We start from the raw sequence: 16,021 nt of genomic DNA on the forward strand, positions 1-16,021 counted from the left end.
TTTTTTCTTTCATTTTGACCTTGGAGAATCTGATGATTATGTGTCTTGGGGTTTGTCTTCTCATAAAGTATCTTTCTAGGGTTCTCTGGATTTCCTGAATTTGAATGTTGACCTGTCTTGCAAGGTGGGAGAAGTTCTTCTAGATGATATTCTGAAGTTTGTTTGCCAATGTGGTTCCATTCTCCCGTCTCTTTCAGTACCCCAATGAGGTTCAATCTTTTTAGATATTCCCATATTTCTTGGAAGTCTTTTTTTGTTGTTCTTTTTCATTCTCGTTTCTTTAGTCTTGTCTGTCTGTCTTATTTTAGAAAGATAGTCTTCAAGCTCTGAGATTCTTTCCCCACTTGGTCTGTTCTGCTATTGATACTTGTTATTGCATTATAATTTTCTCATGTTGTGTTTTTCAGCTCCTTCAGGTCAGTTATGCTATTCTGGCTATTCTGGTTATCAGCTCCTGTATTGTTTTATCATGATTCTTAGCTTCTTTGCATTGGGTTACAACATGCTCCTTTAGCTCAGCAAAGTTCATTATTACCCACTTTATGAAGGCTACTTCTGTCAATTCAGCCATGTCAGCCTCAGCTCAGTTCTGTGCTCTTGCTGGAGAGGTATTGCAGCTGTTTAGAAGAAAGGAAGCACTCTGGCTTTTTGAGTTTTCAGTGGTTTTGTGTTCATTCTTTCTTATCTTTGTGGGCTCATCTACCTTCAATTTTTGAGGTTGCTGACCTTTGAATATGTTTTATGTGAGGTCTTTTTTGTTGTTGTTAGTGTTGTTAATGTTGCCTTCTGTTTGTTTGTTTTAACATCCTTGTCCAGTGAAGAGGAATGGATTAGGGTCCCACTTAAAGAAGCAGTCTGGCCATGATTCGGCATAGCAGCTGGGTTGTTCTGTTGGGGACTCCTCATTATCAAGACTGTCTAGACTCCCCAGAGCTGGCAGGCTAGAATGGTTGAGTCAACCTAACCACAGAAGTTGTGGCCACCCCACCCCTTATGAACTCTTCCATCTCAGGCAGTCTCCAGTCTGTTGTGCTGACAAGCTGGAATTCTAAGCCAGTGGGTCTTATACTGTGAGGTGCCATGGAAGTGGGACCCAGAAGGATGGTGCTTGGCTCTTCTGGATTCGGCCCCCTTCCTAGGGAATGTGCTGAGGGAACTCTCACCTTACTGGGATTCCTGGGGCTGGAGACTGTAAAACTCCCAGGTCTTTGTGTGAGCCTGAGTGACCACTCTGTTGCTATGCCAAACAGCTCTGTGTATTAGACCCAAGGCTCTGGCGGGATGGGCTCACAAGGGGATCTCCTGATTGCAGATTGCAAAGATGTGTGGTAGAAGCATGTTTCCTGGATGGAGTCACACAATCACTCACTGCTTCCTTTGGCTGGGGGTGAGAGTTCCTTTGGCTCCATGCCACATGCCACTCCAGGGTGGGCTATCACCCCACACTGCTTTTCTTAGTTCTCTGTGGATCAAGTTGGTTGCCTAGTGAGTCCCAATGCAAGAACCTGGATATTTCAGTTGAAGATGCCAAGTTCACTCACCATTTTCTTTCCTCTCTGTGAGAGCCAAGGACCACAGATGCTTCTAGTTGGCCATCTTGGTGCCTGCCCCAGGGATCTTTTTAAGGTGCATATTCTGGTTTAGTAAAGTTGAGATGGGACCTGAGATTCTGCACTTGTAACAAGCTCTCAGGTGATGTAGATGCTGTTGCTTAATAGGCCGTACTTTGATTAGCAAGGCTGTAAATCCTTAGTCATCAAGGAAATGCAAATTAATGCCACAAAGTGATTCTACTCCAAACACACACAAGTGGTTAACAATATAAGAAGTGATAGTACTACATATTGGCAAGGATGTGGAGTAATAGGAACTCTTATCCACTGTTGGCAGGGAAAAAAACACCTTGGAACATGCTTTGCCAATATCCACTAAATATATATATATATCTCCAATTATCAGCAATTCCTGCCTTAGGTATATACTCCAAAGTAAAAAAGCATAACAAAGTACATGTGTTTACTAAAAAACACAGACAAGAATTTTATTAACAGTGCTATTTGAATTATCTCTAACCTGGAACAATACAAATGTCTTTCAGTAGTACAAAGCATACCTAAATTATGATATACCCACATGATAGACTATTATAATAATGAAATTGAACCACGTACAGTTAACCAGAATAAAAAAAAAGTCAGATTGAAGATTAAGGTTACAGGTATATAAAGTTTAAAAATGGCAAAACTAATTTATGGTCTTAGAAATCAGGATAATGGTGAAAGAGATTGTGCCCCCCTTTCCAGATGGCACAAGTTGGATTTATGGGTTACTAAGATGCTTCTAATTGGCTATCTTGGTCCCTTCCCCAGGGATCTTTTTTAAGTGCATATTCTGATTTAGTAAATTCTTGGCTCACTGCAATCTCTGTCTCCTGGGCTCGAGTGATTCTTCCACCTCACAGGAGTGTACCATCATGCCAGGCTATTTTTGTATTTTTAGTAGAGAGATGAGATTTCACCATGTTGGCCAGGCTGGTCTCAAATTCCTGACCTCAAGTAATATGCCCACCTTTGCCTCCCAAAGTGCCAGGATTATAGGTGTGAGCCACCATGCCAGGCCCTGGTTTTTGTTCTTCAATACATTAGTAAATATGCACAAATTTCCTACAGTACAAAATATTTTAAAATCTGATAACTGTAGTTCAATATAATTGATTTCTTATGTATTTTGTTTTATGAGTTTGAAAACCTTATTCTGAGAGGTTTATAAAATTCACCAGACTGCCAAAAGGGTCCATGGCTCAAAAGAGAACAGTCTGTTTCAGTTTTCCACTGCTGTGCAACAAGTCACCCCAAAACTTCACAGTGTGATGTAGTTTCTCTTTCCTTACAGAGAAACTACTGGCAGTAGTTTTATGTTTCTTAATCTTGGAGTTGGCTACATGGTTTTTGTTTGTTTGTGTTCTTGTTTGCTTCCACTTTATGACAATTTACCTGAAACATTAAGAATTTTGTCTTTCTCTGTAATTAAGTATAATTACATAAAATGTTTACTTAAAATTATCTCATTAATGCTAACTATGACAATTGTCGTAAACTACTCTAAAGAAAAGGGAATGAAGTCCTGAAGAGTAATGTTTTCCCTTCCAGTTTTACTTTAAGTAACTGCATAAAGCAGGATTAAAATAGGTATTTTTAAGTTCTTCTCTCTCCTTTGGAAATGTAGTTTTTCAAAATAGGTAGCTTCTTTGATTTACTGCTACATTATCTCCTGAATTCATAAATTCTTTTATTCATGAAATATTTTGATAGCGTTATATTAAATTTCTATAGCATTTCATATAACTTGAAGCTTATTCTCTCATATTTTCCTATTTTTATATTTAAACTTTATAACACATCTGCAGGGTTAAAAGGGTACTTACATCAGTTTTACTGGTTTGATATTGTCCTTCCTTCCCCTTGCAGATTAAGATTTTTTTATCCAAAGGGGAGAGAGGAGCAGAGTCTGGGCAGAGTTCCATGCCCTCACTCCTGAAGCTGCTGTTCCCTTCCTGCAGGCCTGTACAATAAGGGAAACTTACTCAAGGCTCTCTCCTGTTTTCCCTTTGAGAGTGAATTTTAGGGCCATACCTTCATTGTTCTCTAAATGTTGGATCTTATAGCCTCCCAGAAGTGCTCAGAAAAGACTGGAAAACTAGCAAGTAATCATTGCCACTAATAACTTCTATAATTTATATATTATGTAAATATTATCTTAGAATAATATTTATGAACTTTAAATACACCTACAGAGTCTATGAAGTGTTAAGAGAGTATGGCCCTATATATCCCAGGATAGTCTATATCTGTTTCAGAAAGATAAATATTCTCTTTCTCTCTGAATATACACAGAGGTATTCCTTTCAAAGGCCTGAGGCACACAATCTCTGTGCCACAGCAACCTTTTTACAAAAGTTTTCTCCTATCTCAACCATCCTTACTCCTCTCTTTTCCTGGCTAAGTTGTATCCATTCTGTCTTCTCAGTAAACTCCATGGGCAGAGACTTTGCTGTCTACCCTCACACAGTATTTCTGGATCCAGCAGGGTATCTCATTACATGGCAAATGTCCAGTTAACTTTTTTTTTTTGAATGAATGAAAGTAATGACTCATTTTTAATGAGTTTTCAAGTTTCTATAATATTCTTTTGTTGCAATTTAAATAATTTCCCACAACTCAAATAGACAGAAAATTATACATCATTAGAAAGTCAAACTTGCCGTGGAACTAAAAAATGTTTAAATCATTAATTAGTAAAGGGAGTTTTAGGATGAAAGAAAAGAAGTAAAAATCTCTTCAATGAGGGAAGATAAACTTCAAACTTGATATCTGCTTATGGATTTTGGAGAATAGCATGTCTATCCTGAACACTTAAAAATTATGAGATAAAAATCAGGAACTTAGAAAATGGCTTCATTCAGTTTCTTTGTCTGAAATTTTTATAGTCACATAAAAGGGGTAAAGCAGATTGCACACGTTTAGCTTAGTGGGTGTGATACAGTACCTGGTAATTTTGTAAGGGATTATTTTCCGTCAGGAAAGAGAATTACTGAAATAAAAATGGGGAGCTACCCAGTGGGGAGACAATTACTAGCTTCAGCTAACAACTAATATAATTAGCATGCTTACAAGTTTTGTGTATTTGGGAATATACTTTTATTAATTAAATATAAGCCATAAAGGTGGCTACCTGGTGTTCTGTAAATGCAAACACCTTGCTGAATAGTAATTTGAAGTCTATTAATTTCTAAGACTGTCAGGCAGAAGTTTCATGATGAGTTTGCAAGATACACTCAAAATGGAAGCATCAGCTCATTAATGAAAGAGTTTGAGAGGAGTTGGCTTTACTGTGTTGAAGGTCATATAGAAAGGCTGGAGAGCCCAGCAGTGTTATCCGCAAACCACTTCAGTTCACTGTTAAGAGGAAGTGATCAGTGTCAGTTAATCTTGCACAGCCAGGGAAAAATGCTCATTCGCAGCTATCGAAAGAAATGGTCTTAAATCCAAGACTACATCTTGCCACACATGTTCCAAGTGGGAAGTGTCATTGCTTTAAGGATGTGGATAACTTGCACGAAATCTTTCCATTACCAGCATGATTTTATTTTAAAAGATGCTGAAGTTACTTTTAGAGTATGAATTCATGAATATTAAATTTCTTAAGTTTTTTTAATTACTTTTAGAATTTATAAAGCAAAGTCATCATTTTCTCTTCCCTATTCAGTATCATTCCTGCTGTTGAGATTTCACACTGATGCTCTCTTATACATATTGCTAGAGAGAAAATCTTTAAGTGGAACAGCAAAGTCACTGGTGATAAAAGTAATAATATTAGTAGCTATTATTTAGTGAGCACTTAAATTGTTCCAGGCATTCTTCAAAGCCTAATATATTATAATATTTAAATCTCTAAAGAATCCTATACATGCCATTTCCCAGTCATCTATAAAGCTAGGTGTGGCCTTGTGATAGCTTCTAGCCAATGGAATGTGAGAGGAAGAGATACATGCTATTTCTGGGACAAAGCCCTTACGAAGCTGATAGGCATTCTCCTCAATTGCTTTTGCCCTTAGCAGGCTGGTATATCAAGAACAAGTCCCTGGGGGATGACAAAGGCACATGTGGGAAGAAACACATTTTCTGATACACCATAAGAACTGTGGTTCATAATCTGCATTACTGCTCTGGGTTACTACTATGTGAGTAAGAAATGAACTTTTATTGTGGTTGAGCTCTTACACATTGGGTCTATTTTATATGGTATTTTAGACTACTCTAATGAGTACTAAACAACATCATTATTATCCTCATTTTATAGTTGAGGAAACTGAGGCACGGAGTTTTCAAAGTAAATTCATAAATTGCTAATTAGTCAAATGAGCTTTTGAATCCCCACTGTCTGATACCGGAGACTGTTTTGCAACTACATTTCTATGCTTGTGACCACAAATCTGAATGATATCTGGCTAAGTGATAGTGCAATGTGTCTGATCTAGAGGTAAGTAGCACAGTTAGTACATCACATAGAAACTAGAGGACTGACCTATTGCAACGGCTTGTTGAAGTTACCCCTGTTGACATAAAGAAGTTGTTGATGGATAAAAAGTAGGAATCCTTAGACAGTGAAATTGCTCATTAAGGGAAATATTTCAATATAAATCTGAGAAGCAGAACTTGTTTTTTCTACTTGCCTTTCCTACTTGCCCAATGCATTAGAGGAACTAGCTACTAAGGAGAGTGGGGCAGGTGATGGAGATAATTGCAGGAAGAAGATCTCCAATTCTCCTGAATTTCTGGAGCCACATATAGCTCTACCTAAACTGAAGAATGGAGAATAATTTTGGATTAAGTTTCAGATTAAATATTTTTTAAAGTATTTTTATGGTAATACATTGGCTGAGATTTAGAAATTGAACTTAGCCTATTCCATTAGCTAAAATATGAAAGCAAAGCTATGATGTATTATTACAGAAAATTTAATATACTATAGATTAATTGAAGCAAAGTTTAAAAAAATAGCATCCACGACAAACACATTTTTGTTCTTGTTCTAGTTGGAATGACCAATTGCCTCAGTTTTCCTAGTTCTCTCCCTATTTTAACATTGATGTCCTGTGTCCTAGAAACCCTGAAGCTCCACATCAACCAGGACAGGTGTTTACTCTGATTCCAGTGGTTAATATTCCTTACCAAACTATTCACATGTTTTTCACCTTCAAAGTCACTGTCATCTTTCTCCAGTTTGCCTTCTCTCCCTACCTGTTCCTTCATGTTTTCCCGCTCAGCACTTACGATCCGCCAAACTGAAGCTACACATTTACTAAGGATGCTGCTGGTCCATGACTTTATGCCCTTGCACATTCATTTTGGTGCCTCTTTTCTCTAGGGGGCCCCCACTCAAACATGCTGATGGTCTGTCAATACTGTCTCATCTTTCAAAGCTTAGCTTAAAAATCAACTTCTCTATGAACTCTTTCTTGATCTCCCCAACTCTCAATTGAATTGACAGCTCTTTTTTTGTACATTGTATGGACTTTTATTTCAGTAGGTATGACCTGTTATTGTCCTTTTAGTTTTTACATGTCTAGATCTCCTTCATAAAGTGTGTCTCAAATTAGGATCTGTGGTGTAACTCCTGACATCTGCAAATATACTTTAAGTTTGTATTTGCAAGAAAAAATGTAAATAAGTATTTTTTTACCTATTAAGAACAAACCTCTCTTTTGCTGTGATAATTTGTAATTGAAATATATTTTCACAGAATTAAATTTTAATTTCTGTGTTGAGTTTTTGTAAATTTCAGCTTATGACTTTTTAAATAGTCCTTCCAATTTTTTTTTTTTTTTTTTTGCTTTAGAAAGAATCTGGATGTCATTATATACATGTAAATTCCAGTGTAATTATCATGGCAATTGTTATTTACTTTCTACTTCTTTATAGATTTCATGAAGCTGACATTTTCCAAACTACTCAAGAATTTGCCTGTTAATAACAAAATTAATAATGAATTTTCCCTCAATTTTTGCCATCAAATAGCAGAGATAATCCTGAAATAGTCTATTTGAGAACTGGGCAAGTCACGTAAGCTCAAGAGAATCAGCTTCATTACCTTTCATTGAAGGTGCTAGGACAGATGGGCTTTAAAGCTCAATGGAGCTCTAAATAGGTTGCTACAAACAGTGAACCCATAGCCTTTGCTGACTGATATCAAGGCTTTGGCCCTGGATCTTGAGGTTGCTGGGGTAAAGATCCCACATATGCTTAACCCCAAGGAAAAGATTTCATAGATAAAATTATGGTAACATTTAAAACTCTAGAGAACAGAGTTTGGATCAGTAAGATGAGAGTAAAGACTCTAATTCCAAATAAACTAGCTATATAATCATGAAGGCTGTAATAATTACTTACAAATATTTGAATAGCATAAATGATATAGGTGATGAGCAATCTATGGGAATACATGCACGCAAATATGCACACGTATACACATTAGATTTAGGGAACATAACAGGTTCTTTATATTCAGAATCACCTTTATAAGAAAGAGGGTAATAGTTTAATGTTGTAGGAGATAGATCTTTCAGGGAAAGCCTCACTACTTTCTATTAAAAACAAAACTCACATCTCTTAAATATGTTGAAGAAATTGTATCTGGATTTGAAAAAATATTTAATTGTCTTTTTGAATTATAAATATGCTGACCATTTGCCTAAAGTTAAATTGGAAGCTTCCTATCTAGTTTGCTTTTTTTTTTTTTTAAATTTGTAAAGCTTCTTTAATGAATTGAACAGGATGTAGAAAATAAAGTGGAAAAGAAATATTTTGTAGTATACGCAAATACTATGTGAATAGTCCTGAGCAATGATTACTTTCTGGTGATTTATTAATTATAATATTTAGCAATAAAACTATCATGTCAGAAGTCAGTACAAAATAAATACTTTCCCTAGACTAGTGATTTGTTTTTTAAAATTACCTTAGCTTCCTTTGTCTGTAAAAGCTTACTCCTCATTATGACCATTCTGTTTTTATAAGGCAACAATTAAGAACAGTGAAGGGCCTGAGAGTTTACCCTACTTACTAGCTAATAAATTAACTTGCCACAAAAATTTTACGGATACTGGCAGAAGACAGAAAAATTTTTGGATCAAAGAAAAAGGACTCCATTACTTACAGCACAGGATCAACATGGGATTAATATTCATCTCCGATCCTGTTGACTCCCAATTCCCTCATGGGGTCAAAGTAGAGAGGCCCAAGTAGGTGCTGCAACATAGCTGAAGAATGTCAAGCTTAGACAACCAAATCTTTTACTATAATGGGTTGCAAGCAAATTTGCTGAACTCTGTTCTTCAGAGAAGCATTATCTTTGTTATACAGAATAGCTAACAGCAACAACAAAAACAAGCAAAAACAAAATGAAACAAACTTGACTATATAATCTGGAACAAAGGCCATTATTGCCAATCCTTTCAAATTGTTCAGAAATGTGGAAAACCATGGGGAATTGTTTTCCAAAAGCAAAATGAAAAGATAGCTCTACTAATAAAGGTATAATTATTCGTTTAGAAAAAAAGTTGGTTTTTTTGTTGTTTGTTTTTTAAAGAAAAAGTTATTTAAAACCACACAAGGCTGGGTGCAGTGGCTCATGCCTGTAGTCCCAGCACTTTGGGAGGTCGAGGCGCGTGGATCACGAGGTCAGGAGATCAAGACGATCCTGGCTAGCACGTTGAAATCCCGTCTCTACTAAAAATACAAAAAAAAAAAAAAAAAAAATTAGCTGGGCATGGTGGCACGCGCCTGTAGTCCCACCTACTCGGGAGGCTGAGGCAGGAGAATGGCATGAACCCGGGAGGCAGAGTTCGCAATGAGCCGAGATCACGCCAATGCACTCCAGCCTGGGTGACAGAGCGAGACTCCGTCTCAAAAATAAAGCAAAACGAAACAAAACAAAACAAAACAACACACACACACGCACACGCACACGCACACACACAATTCCATTATCTCTTCAAGAGAAAAATACTTCCAGAAAATACTCTTTTATTTTTTGTTATGCTATAAGAACTACTAGAACTTTGATGGTGGTGACGTTACACTTGTTATGATAAAATCTGTGTATTTTATTCTGTGTAATTTCCATGAAATAGAAAGCAATATTGTATGCTATAGAGGTATTTATTTAGCATTCTCTTTTAAAACCCAAAATGTAGATTACCAAAATTGATGGATATATATATTATCACACTCAGATTATGCAATATAGTCATTAAACGACAAGTTTCCAAATGATATTTAATATTAATATATGAAAAATGATCAGAGTATTATTAAAGTAGAATACAAAGCTCAATGTGCTGTATGTACCAATTTTGCACATATAGCCCATACAATTTTATACATGCAACACATACATACATATAGTATGTACATTTTGGAGTATAAATCTGTTCATATTAATATCTGTATGCATGCACACACACAGACACACACACACACACACACACACACACACGGTTAGATGAATATACACCAATAATTTAAAAGTGGGTAATTTTAAGATGTTTTGATGAGTAACATTTATTTTATTTTCTATAAGTTAGTTTGTAAATTTTCTACAATTTGTGGATAGATTGATTTTATAAACATAAAACAATAAAATTATTGTAAAATCTAGTTGAAATGGCCCAGAGAGTCTATTTAATTCATTTCTCCTATTTTATAATTGAGTGAAGTAGTGTGTAGTGGCTTGGCCAACGTGGCACAGTACACCTAAGCCAGAGATAGACTGATTGTAATTCTCTTGACTCCTGACCAAGGGATTTTTCAATTAGTACTCTCTCATATACTTTTACTGTACTCTATATCCGAGGGACTTTTCACATCTCTCTTGAGAGTTAACTTTTAGTCATGGCTTGAAAGCTCTTTGAAATTTGAACATTTATAAGTTTGATAGTAAATTTGTGGGAGTAAAAGGATGCCTGATGCTGGATTTTGCACCTAATGGCCAAGACGTTTCTGGCAGGCAGAGATCAGTCCAGAATGTCTGAACAGAGCTTCCAATGCACCTGAGGAAGCAAGACAGAGAAGAGAAAAAGACAGATTACAAAACTGCCTTTACAGTGGTTAGCAGATGGGACTCTTAAAGGATGCTGATTCAAGTTGGAAAATTGATAGACTAGAAATAATGGATTTAATTTGAAGTAACATAAAAATCAGTTTAAATAGCAGCGGGGGGAAACTTTTTAAGAAGTGCTGACTTTAAGAACCACCAAAAAATAGGAATAACTGAGAGCTGTAGAAATAAACAAAAAGATTTCAACTCTTGACCAAACCAAAAATTAACAAATATGATCTAAAATTTAGAGGTACATGAACCATTAAAAACCTGTTGAAAAAATGAAAAAAAAAATGCAAACAAATATATATGGTGGAACCACAAGCTAGCCTAAGTTATTTTTATATATTCTTAAACTACATAGGTGCTAAGTTATTTCCATAAAAACATTACTTGTATTCTTTTAATATATTAACAAAATATTTTTCAAACATAACGGGAAAATGAAAAAATCGCACAGTGAAAATGTACATTTGCCACATAGATTTAAGAATTAAACATTAAAAATTATAAACTTTAGATTTAAAATTCTAGATTTAAAAATATAAATGTACATTCTGTATTTAAAATATAAATATTTCAGCATATTTGTTTTCCTTTTTTAATTCCTGTTTGCAACAACTCTCAGATATCTTGACACTTCACCTACTCTATCATTCATCTGAAGAATATGCAGCTAAGAAATTAAATAATAATGTCACTAGCCAAAGTCATCCTTTCTACTTCTCAGGTTTTCTTTTAGTCTTTGTGAATTGAAGCACATTCAGCATTTAGTTAGTCCACAATTAATAAAACCACTTGGTTATAACTGCATCAGAGGAAAGAATGCTACAGTTTCTTCATTCTGCAATAGGTATTTCAGTTCTCTGCAAATTATAAATTCTGCCAATAACTTATTCACAGGAATATCAAAGAACCTCTATATCTGAAAAGCATGTAAATTCATAATGATGTAATGATCTTCCATGGCCACTGAATGCAGCTTTACTGTGAGTTTTATGGGTATATGACTCTTGTCTTTTTCAACTTGTGCACATGAAAATAACAGGCCTCTGCAGTCACTGTGGACAATGATGTAGCTTTGCAAGCTTTTATTATAATGAGAACTTCCTTCACATCATCATCATTTTCTTCCAGCTACTAAGAGTAGTGTATATACACCTTTGTCTTTTGCATTTTGCCAGTCTCTCAACTGGCATCCCAGTTGTTGGACTTCTTAATCACCTTTTCTAGTTATAAGGCTGTCTGTTAGCTCCTTGCTAGGACATGTACTCAAACAAACTACCACCGAATAGCTTGAAGTTTGCCAGGGCAGGGCTTCAACTTATCTGATGGGCTTTGGAAGCTGCAGTTGAGGAGAAGGGAAAGGTACCTGGTATCCCTGTCCCCTTCCCTCCCCTTCCCTCTTGTCTCCTACCCTCTCCTCTTTCTTCCTTTTCTCCCTCCCTCTTTCCTTCCCTCTGTCACTACTTATCTTCCTTCCTTCCTCTTTCTCTTAGTTTTTATTTAAAAAATCAAAACTAGAAGAAAGCTGAAATAATACTGTAATGAACAACCACATAGCTTCAACAAGGTTCTCAAATATTTACCATTTGCCACATTTGCTTTTCTTTGAAATCTATGCACCTATGTGTGGATGTGTACTTTTCTTTAAAAGTTTGCTTCAGGCATGCTAAAACTTCATGAATTGGACACTTGATGACCCTTCATGGCTTCATTATGATTTTATTTACCATATTTATCACCTCACATAGCTCACATCATTTTGTGTATGATGAGAACACTTAAGATTTCCTTTAGCAAATTTCAAGTATACAAAACAGTACTATTAACTACTGTCACCATGCTGATTTAATCCTTAGAATTTGTCCGTCTGGTGATTTTGCAACTGTATTCCATTGCCCCTGCAATATCAAAGCCATCAAGGGAATAATTTGAAATAATCCAGTCCTGTTCTCCTTTTGAAGCAGCCTTCTCCTACTTTTTTCTAGGACAAGTGCAAGATGTGGTTGCACTAGAGGAAAGTGGAGGTTTGTAACCTTTGACCATCATTTTCCTGTTTCTCACACATGCCCAGCCCCTGTACTGTTCTACTCTCTGCTCTATTAGTTATTTTTATTGATATTTTCTCTTTGACCATGTTAAATCCTATTTGCATATATTTGTGTAAAATAAATGCAAATTAATAAAGGATATTTTGAGAAACGTAAGTGGTAAGCATTTTGGAATACTTAGGTGCCCTTTCAGCACATACTTTTGCCGTTTGTACTGCCATTGTGAAAAAACAAATTAAGATTGGAAGTTTTCTTTGTAATCTAACTTAGATCAGACAGATTTTTGTACTATTTCCTCAACACTTAGATATCCCAGTGAATTCTTTATTACTTTAAGAATATTTTGTAATGTTTTGTAGGATTTCTTTAACCTCTGATTGTCCAAGGCTTGGGCTTAGTGGTGAGAATATTAATGCTAAATAAATTAATCATAATAATTGGGCTTCAGACATAATGGCACCAAAAGGTCAATCAAAAGTCTCCATCATGGTGGCAAGATGAATTCATGATTTACGTGTTCCTAGGGCCCTGATTTTGATTGACTTTTTTCAAATACATACTTTATTTGTATGTTAAAGACGTAAAGCTTTGCTGTTTGTTGCTGTTAGAAAGAAAGATCTGATAATGATAACATTTCTCTATGGAAATGGGAGTGAAGAAGATTTGTCTATGGAAGAAGTTAGCATATTAACAACACTTTGATTTCTTTCTTTAGTTGAATTATTTTTTTAGGAGTGTATATAGACCAAAAACAAGAACAAACAAAAATGTCAACAACAAAATCAAACAAAAACGTGGATTCAACACTATACAAGAAATGCTGCCATAATTCACACCTCTATTTTTTGTACTTCCATTCCTTTCACAGCACTATATTTTCCCTTTTGCTTGTCTTACAATGTTGTAGGTTATATAGGATAAAACAAGATTCTGAAATTCTATTTTCAGTGAACACACGGGAGCTTTTGAATTAGATTTTCTACTGTCTTGTGTCTTGCCACACCCAGTGGGAATTCTCCTGGGTTGTAAATGAGAGAGGGTAATTAGACAATTCTTAAAAAAACCTTGTTATACAGTACATAGAGGTGTGAAAACTTGAGATCCATAAAGGCTATTGGGTAGGGATGATCCTGGAAAGAAAAGCCTCTGAGATGGAAAACACAAGTTTAAATGATTTTGTATCACTTTCGTCATTGAAGACACACTCCTTCAATCACCACCACCTTAGTCTGGCACAGGTGTTTAATTATTGCTTTCTCCTTTGTCTCCTTTAACTAATGAAGAACTAAGGCCCAGAAAAGTAAACTAATGTATCAAAAATCATAAGCAGTGTGAGAAATCTCGGAATAGACTTCTATTATCCTGTTACCTGGATGAGTATCTTTAAAACATCACTCTATTTAAGAGTTCGCTTCTTGGAAGGGTATAGCCTAGGTACCATTTCTCTGATCATGTTCTTCTGTTTACGTCTAAAGCATCTAGGGATAGAAAGGCAGTACAGTACATAGAATTTAATAACATGGACTCCTTCCAGATTGCCTGGGTTTGAATATTGGCTCTTGGAAAGGTACTTTACATTTATGTTATTAGTTATCTCTCTATAAAAGAGATAATAAGAATTTTAACTACCTCATATTGTTTTCATTAGAATTAACTAATGTAAAGCATTTGAAATTGAGCTTAGCATCTATTAAATGCTTTATAGGTATTACTTGTTAACATTAGGAATGCATGGACTTTTTCTGATGTCAGTTTATGCCATCATTATGGACTGAATTTCCCCAAATTCATATGTAGAAGCCTCCATTTCCAATGTAACGCTATTTAGAGATAGGACCTATAAGAAGGTAATAAAAGTTCAAAGAGATCAAAAGAGTGGGGCCTTAATCCAATAGGACTGGTGATCTTATAGTAACAGGAAGAGACACCAGAGATTTCTCCCTTGTCTGCGTGTGCACAGAGGAAAAGCCACGTGAGGACACAGTAGAGATGTCAGTCTTCTACAAACCGAAAGGAGAGCCCTTGCTGACAATCAAACTGGCTGGCACCTTGATCTTGAACTTCCAACCTCCAGAACTGTGAGAAAATTAATTTCTGTTGTTTAAACCACCCAATCTGTGTCATTATGTCAGCCATCATGGGGATTATTTCACATGGGAACTTCTGAATCTCTGTCTCATCGACCTAGACCAGGGTCTGGTTGCTACAGTAAATTTTTGCATGCTTCCTTCAGAAACATGCTTTTCTTTTTAGTTTTCCCTTCATATGTGAACCTTCTAAGGTAATCTTTTTCAAGATTGTGATCATGTGGAGAAACAAGTTTTGTTCTCAAATTTCTAGGGCTTGGTTTAGGTAGAAATGTCCTCCAGGCCTAATTGTTTTGAGATTCTCAAATTTGGGCGTGGGTTGATAGTTTCTACATTTCAACACATTTCTAGAAATTTAGCCCCAAAACAATTCAGTGAGAAGCATTTCTTTTTCTACGGTGTTGTCACAATTAGGAAGACTGCAAATTCCTGTATTACTGGCAGATGGCAGTCCTGTGCTTCTAGTAAGAAAGAATAAGGTCTGAGTTACAGACCACAGCCTCCTTGAATCTGTACACTGATCAATGAGCAGGTTACTTTAGCAAAAAGTCAAATATGTGACATTTTAGATAGCTTAACAAAAATTATTGTTGAAATAATTACTAATAAAAAGAGGAGACAGTCTACACTAATGTCTAGTTTTCACAAGAAATATTCTCAAAATGGTAAGGATTTAGAGTAAGAAGACTTAAGCTTATAACCTTATAACCTGTGTGTTCCATCTAGTAGCTGCAAGTTCTTGAAAGGAGTCACTCTAAGTTTAAAACTTACATAATCTGTAAAATGAAGAAAATAAGGACGTTTTCCACAAGGTTATTCATAGGAGCAACTTAGTGATTGCTGGAAAGTATTGCCTTTAATTTTTCCACCCTGGGTCCTTATTTTGAAAAAAGGATTAATTCTTACCTGTTAGGCTAGAAAAGTAGCCCAAAAAGACAGTACAAAAGTAAAGTGTCAGTGAAATCTTCCTGTGTGGTTTTGAAAACAAATTCCTTCTACTCCATAGTGTGACCGAATCTGTGTAAATGTAAAATTTAAAGTTTAGGTGACATATTAAATAAACTGCTAGACTTACGTAGCAACATATAAAGTCCTAATACTGTATCTTGTACGTAATAGGTATTCAGTAATTGGTAGCTCTTTTATTACTATATATACGCCACAGCCAGGAGCTTTACAAGGCTCATGTTATTTCATCTTCATAATACCCTTTTAAATTTG

The sequence above is a fragment of the Macaca thibetana genome, chromosome 14 (assembly GCF_024542745.1).
Source record: "Macaca thibetana thibetana isolate TM-01 chromosome 14, ASM2454274v1, whole genome shotgun sequence".
NCBI lineage: Eukaryota > Metazoa > Chordata > Mammalia > Primates > Cercopithecidae > Macaca > Macaca thibetana.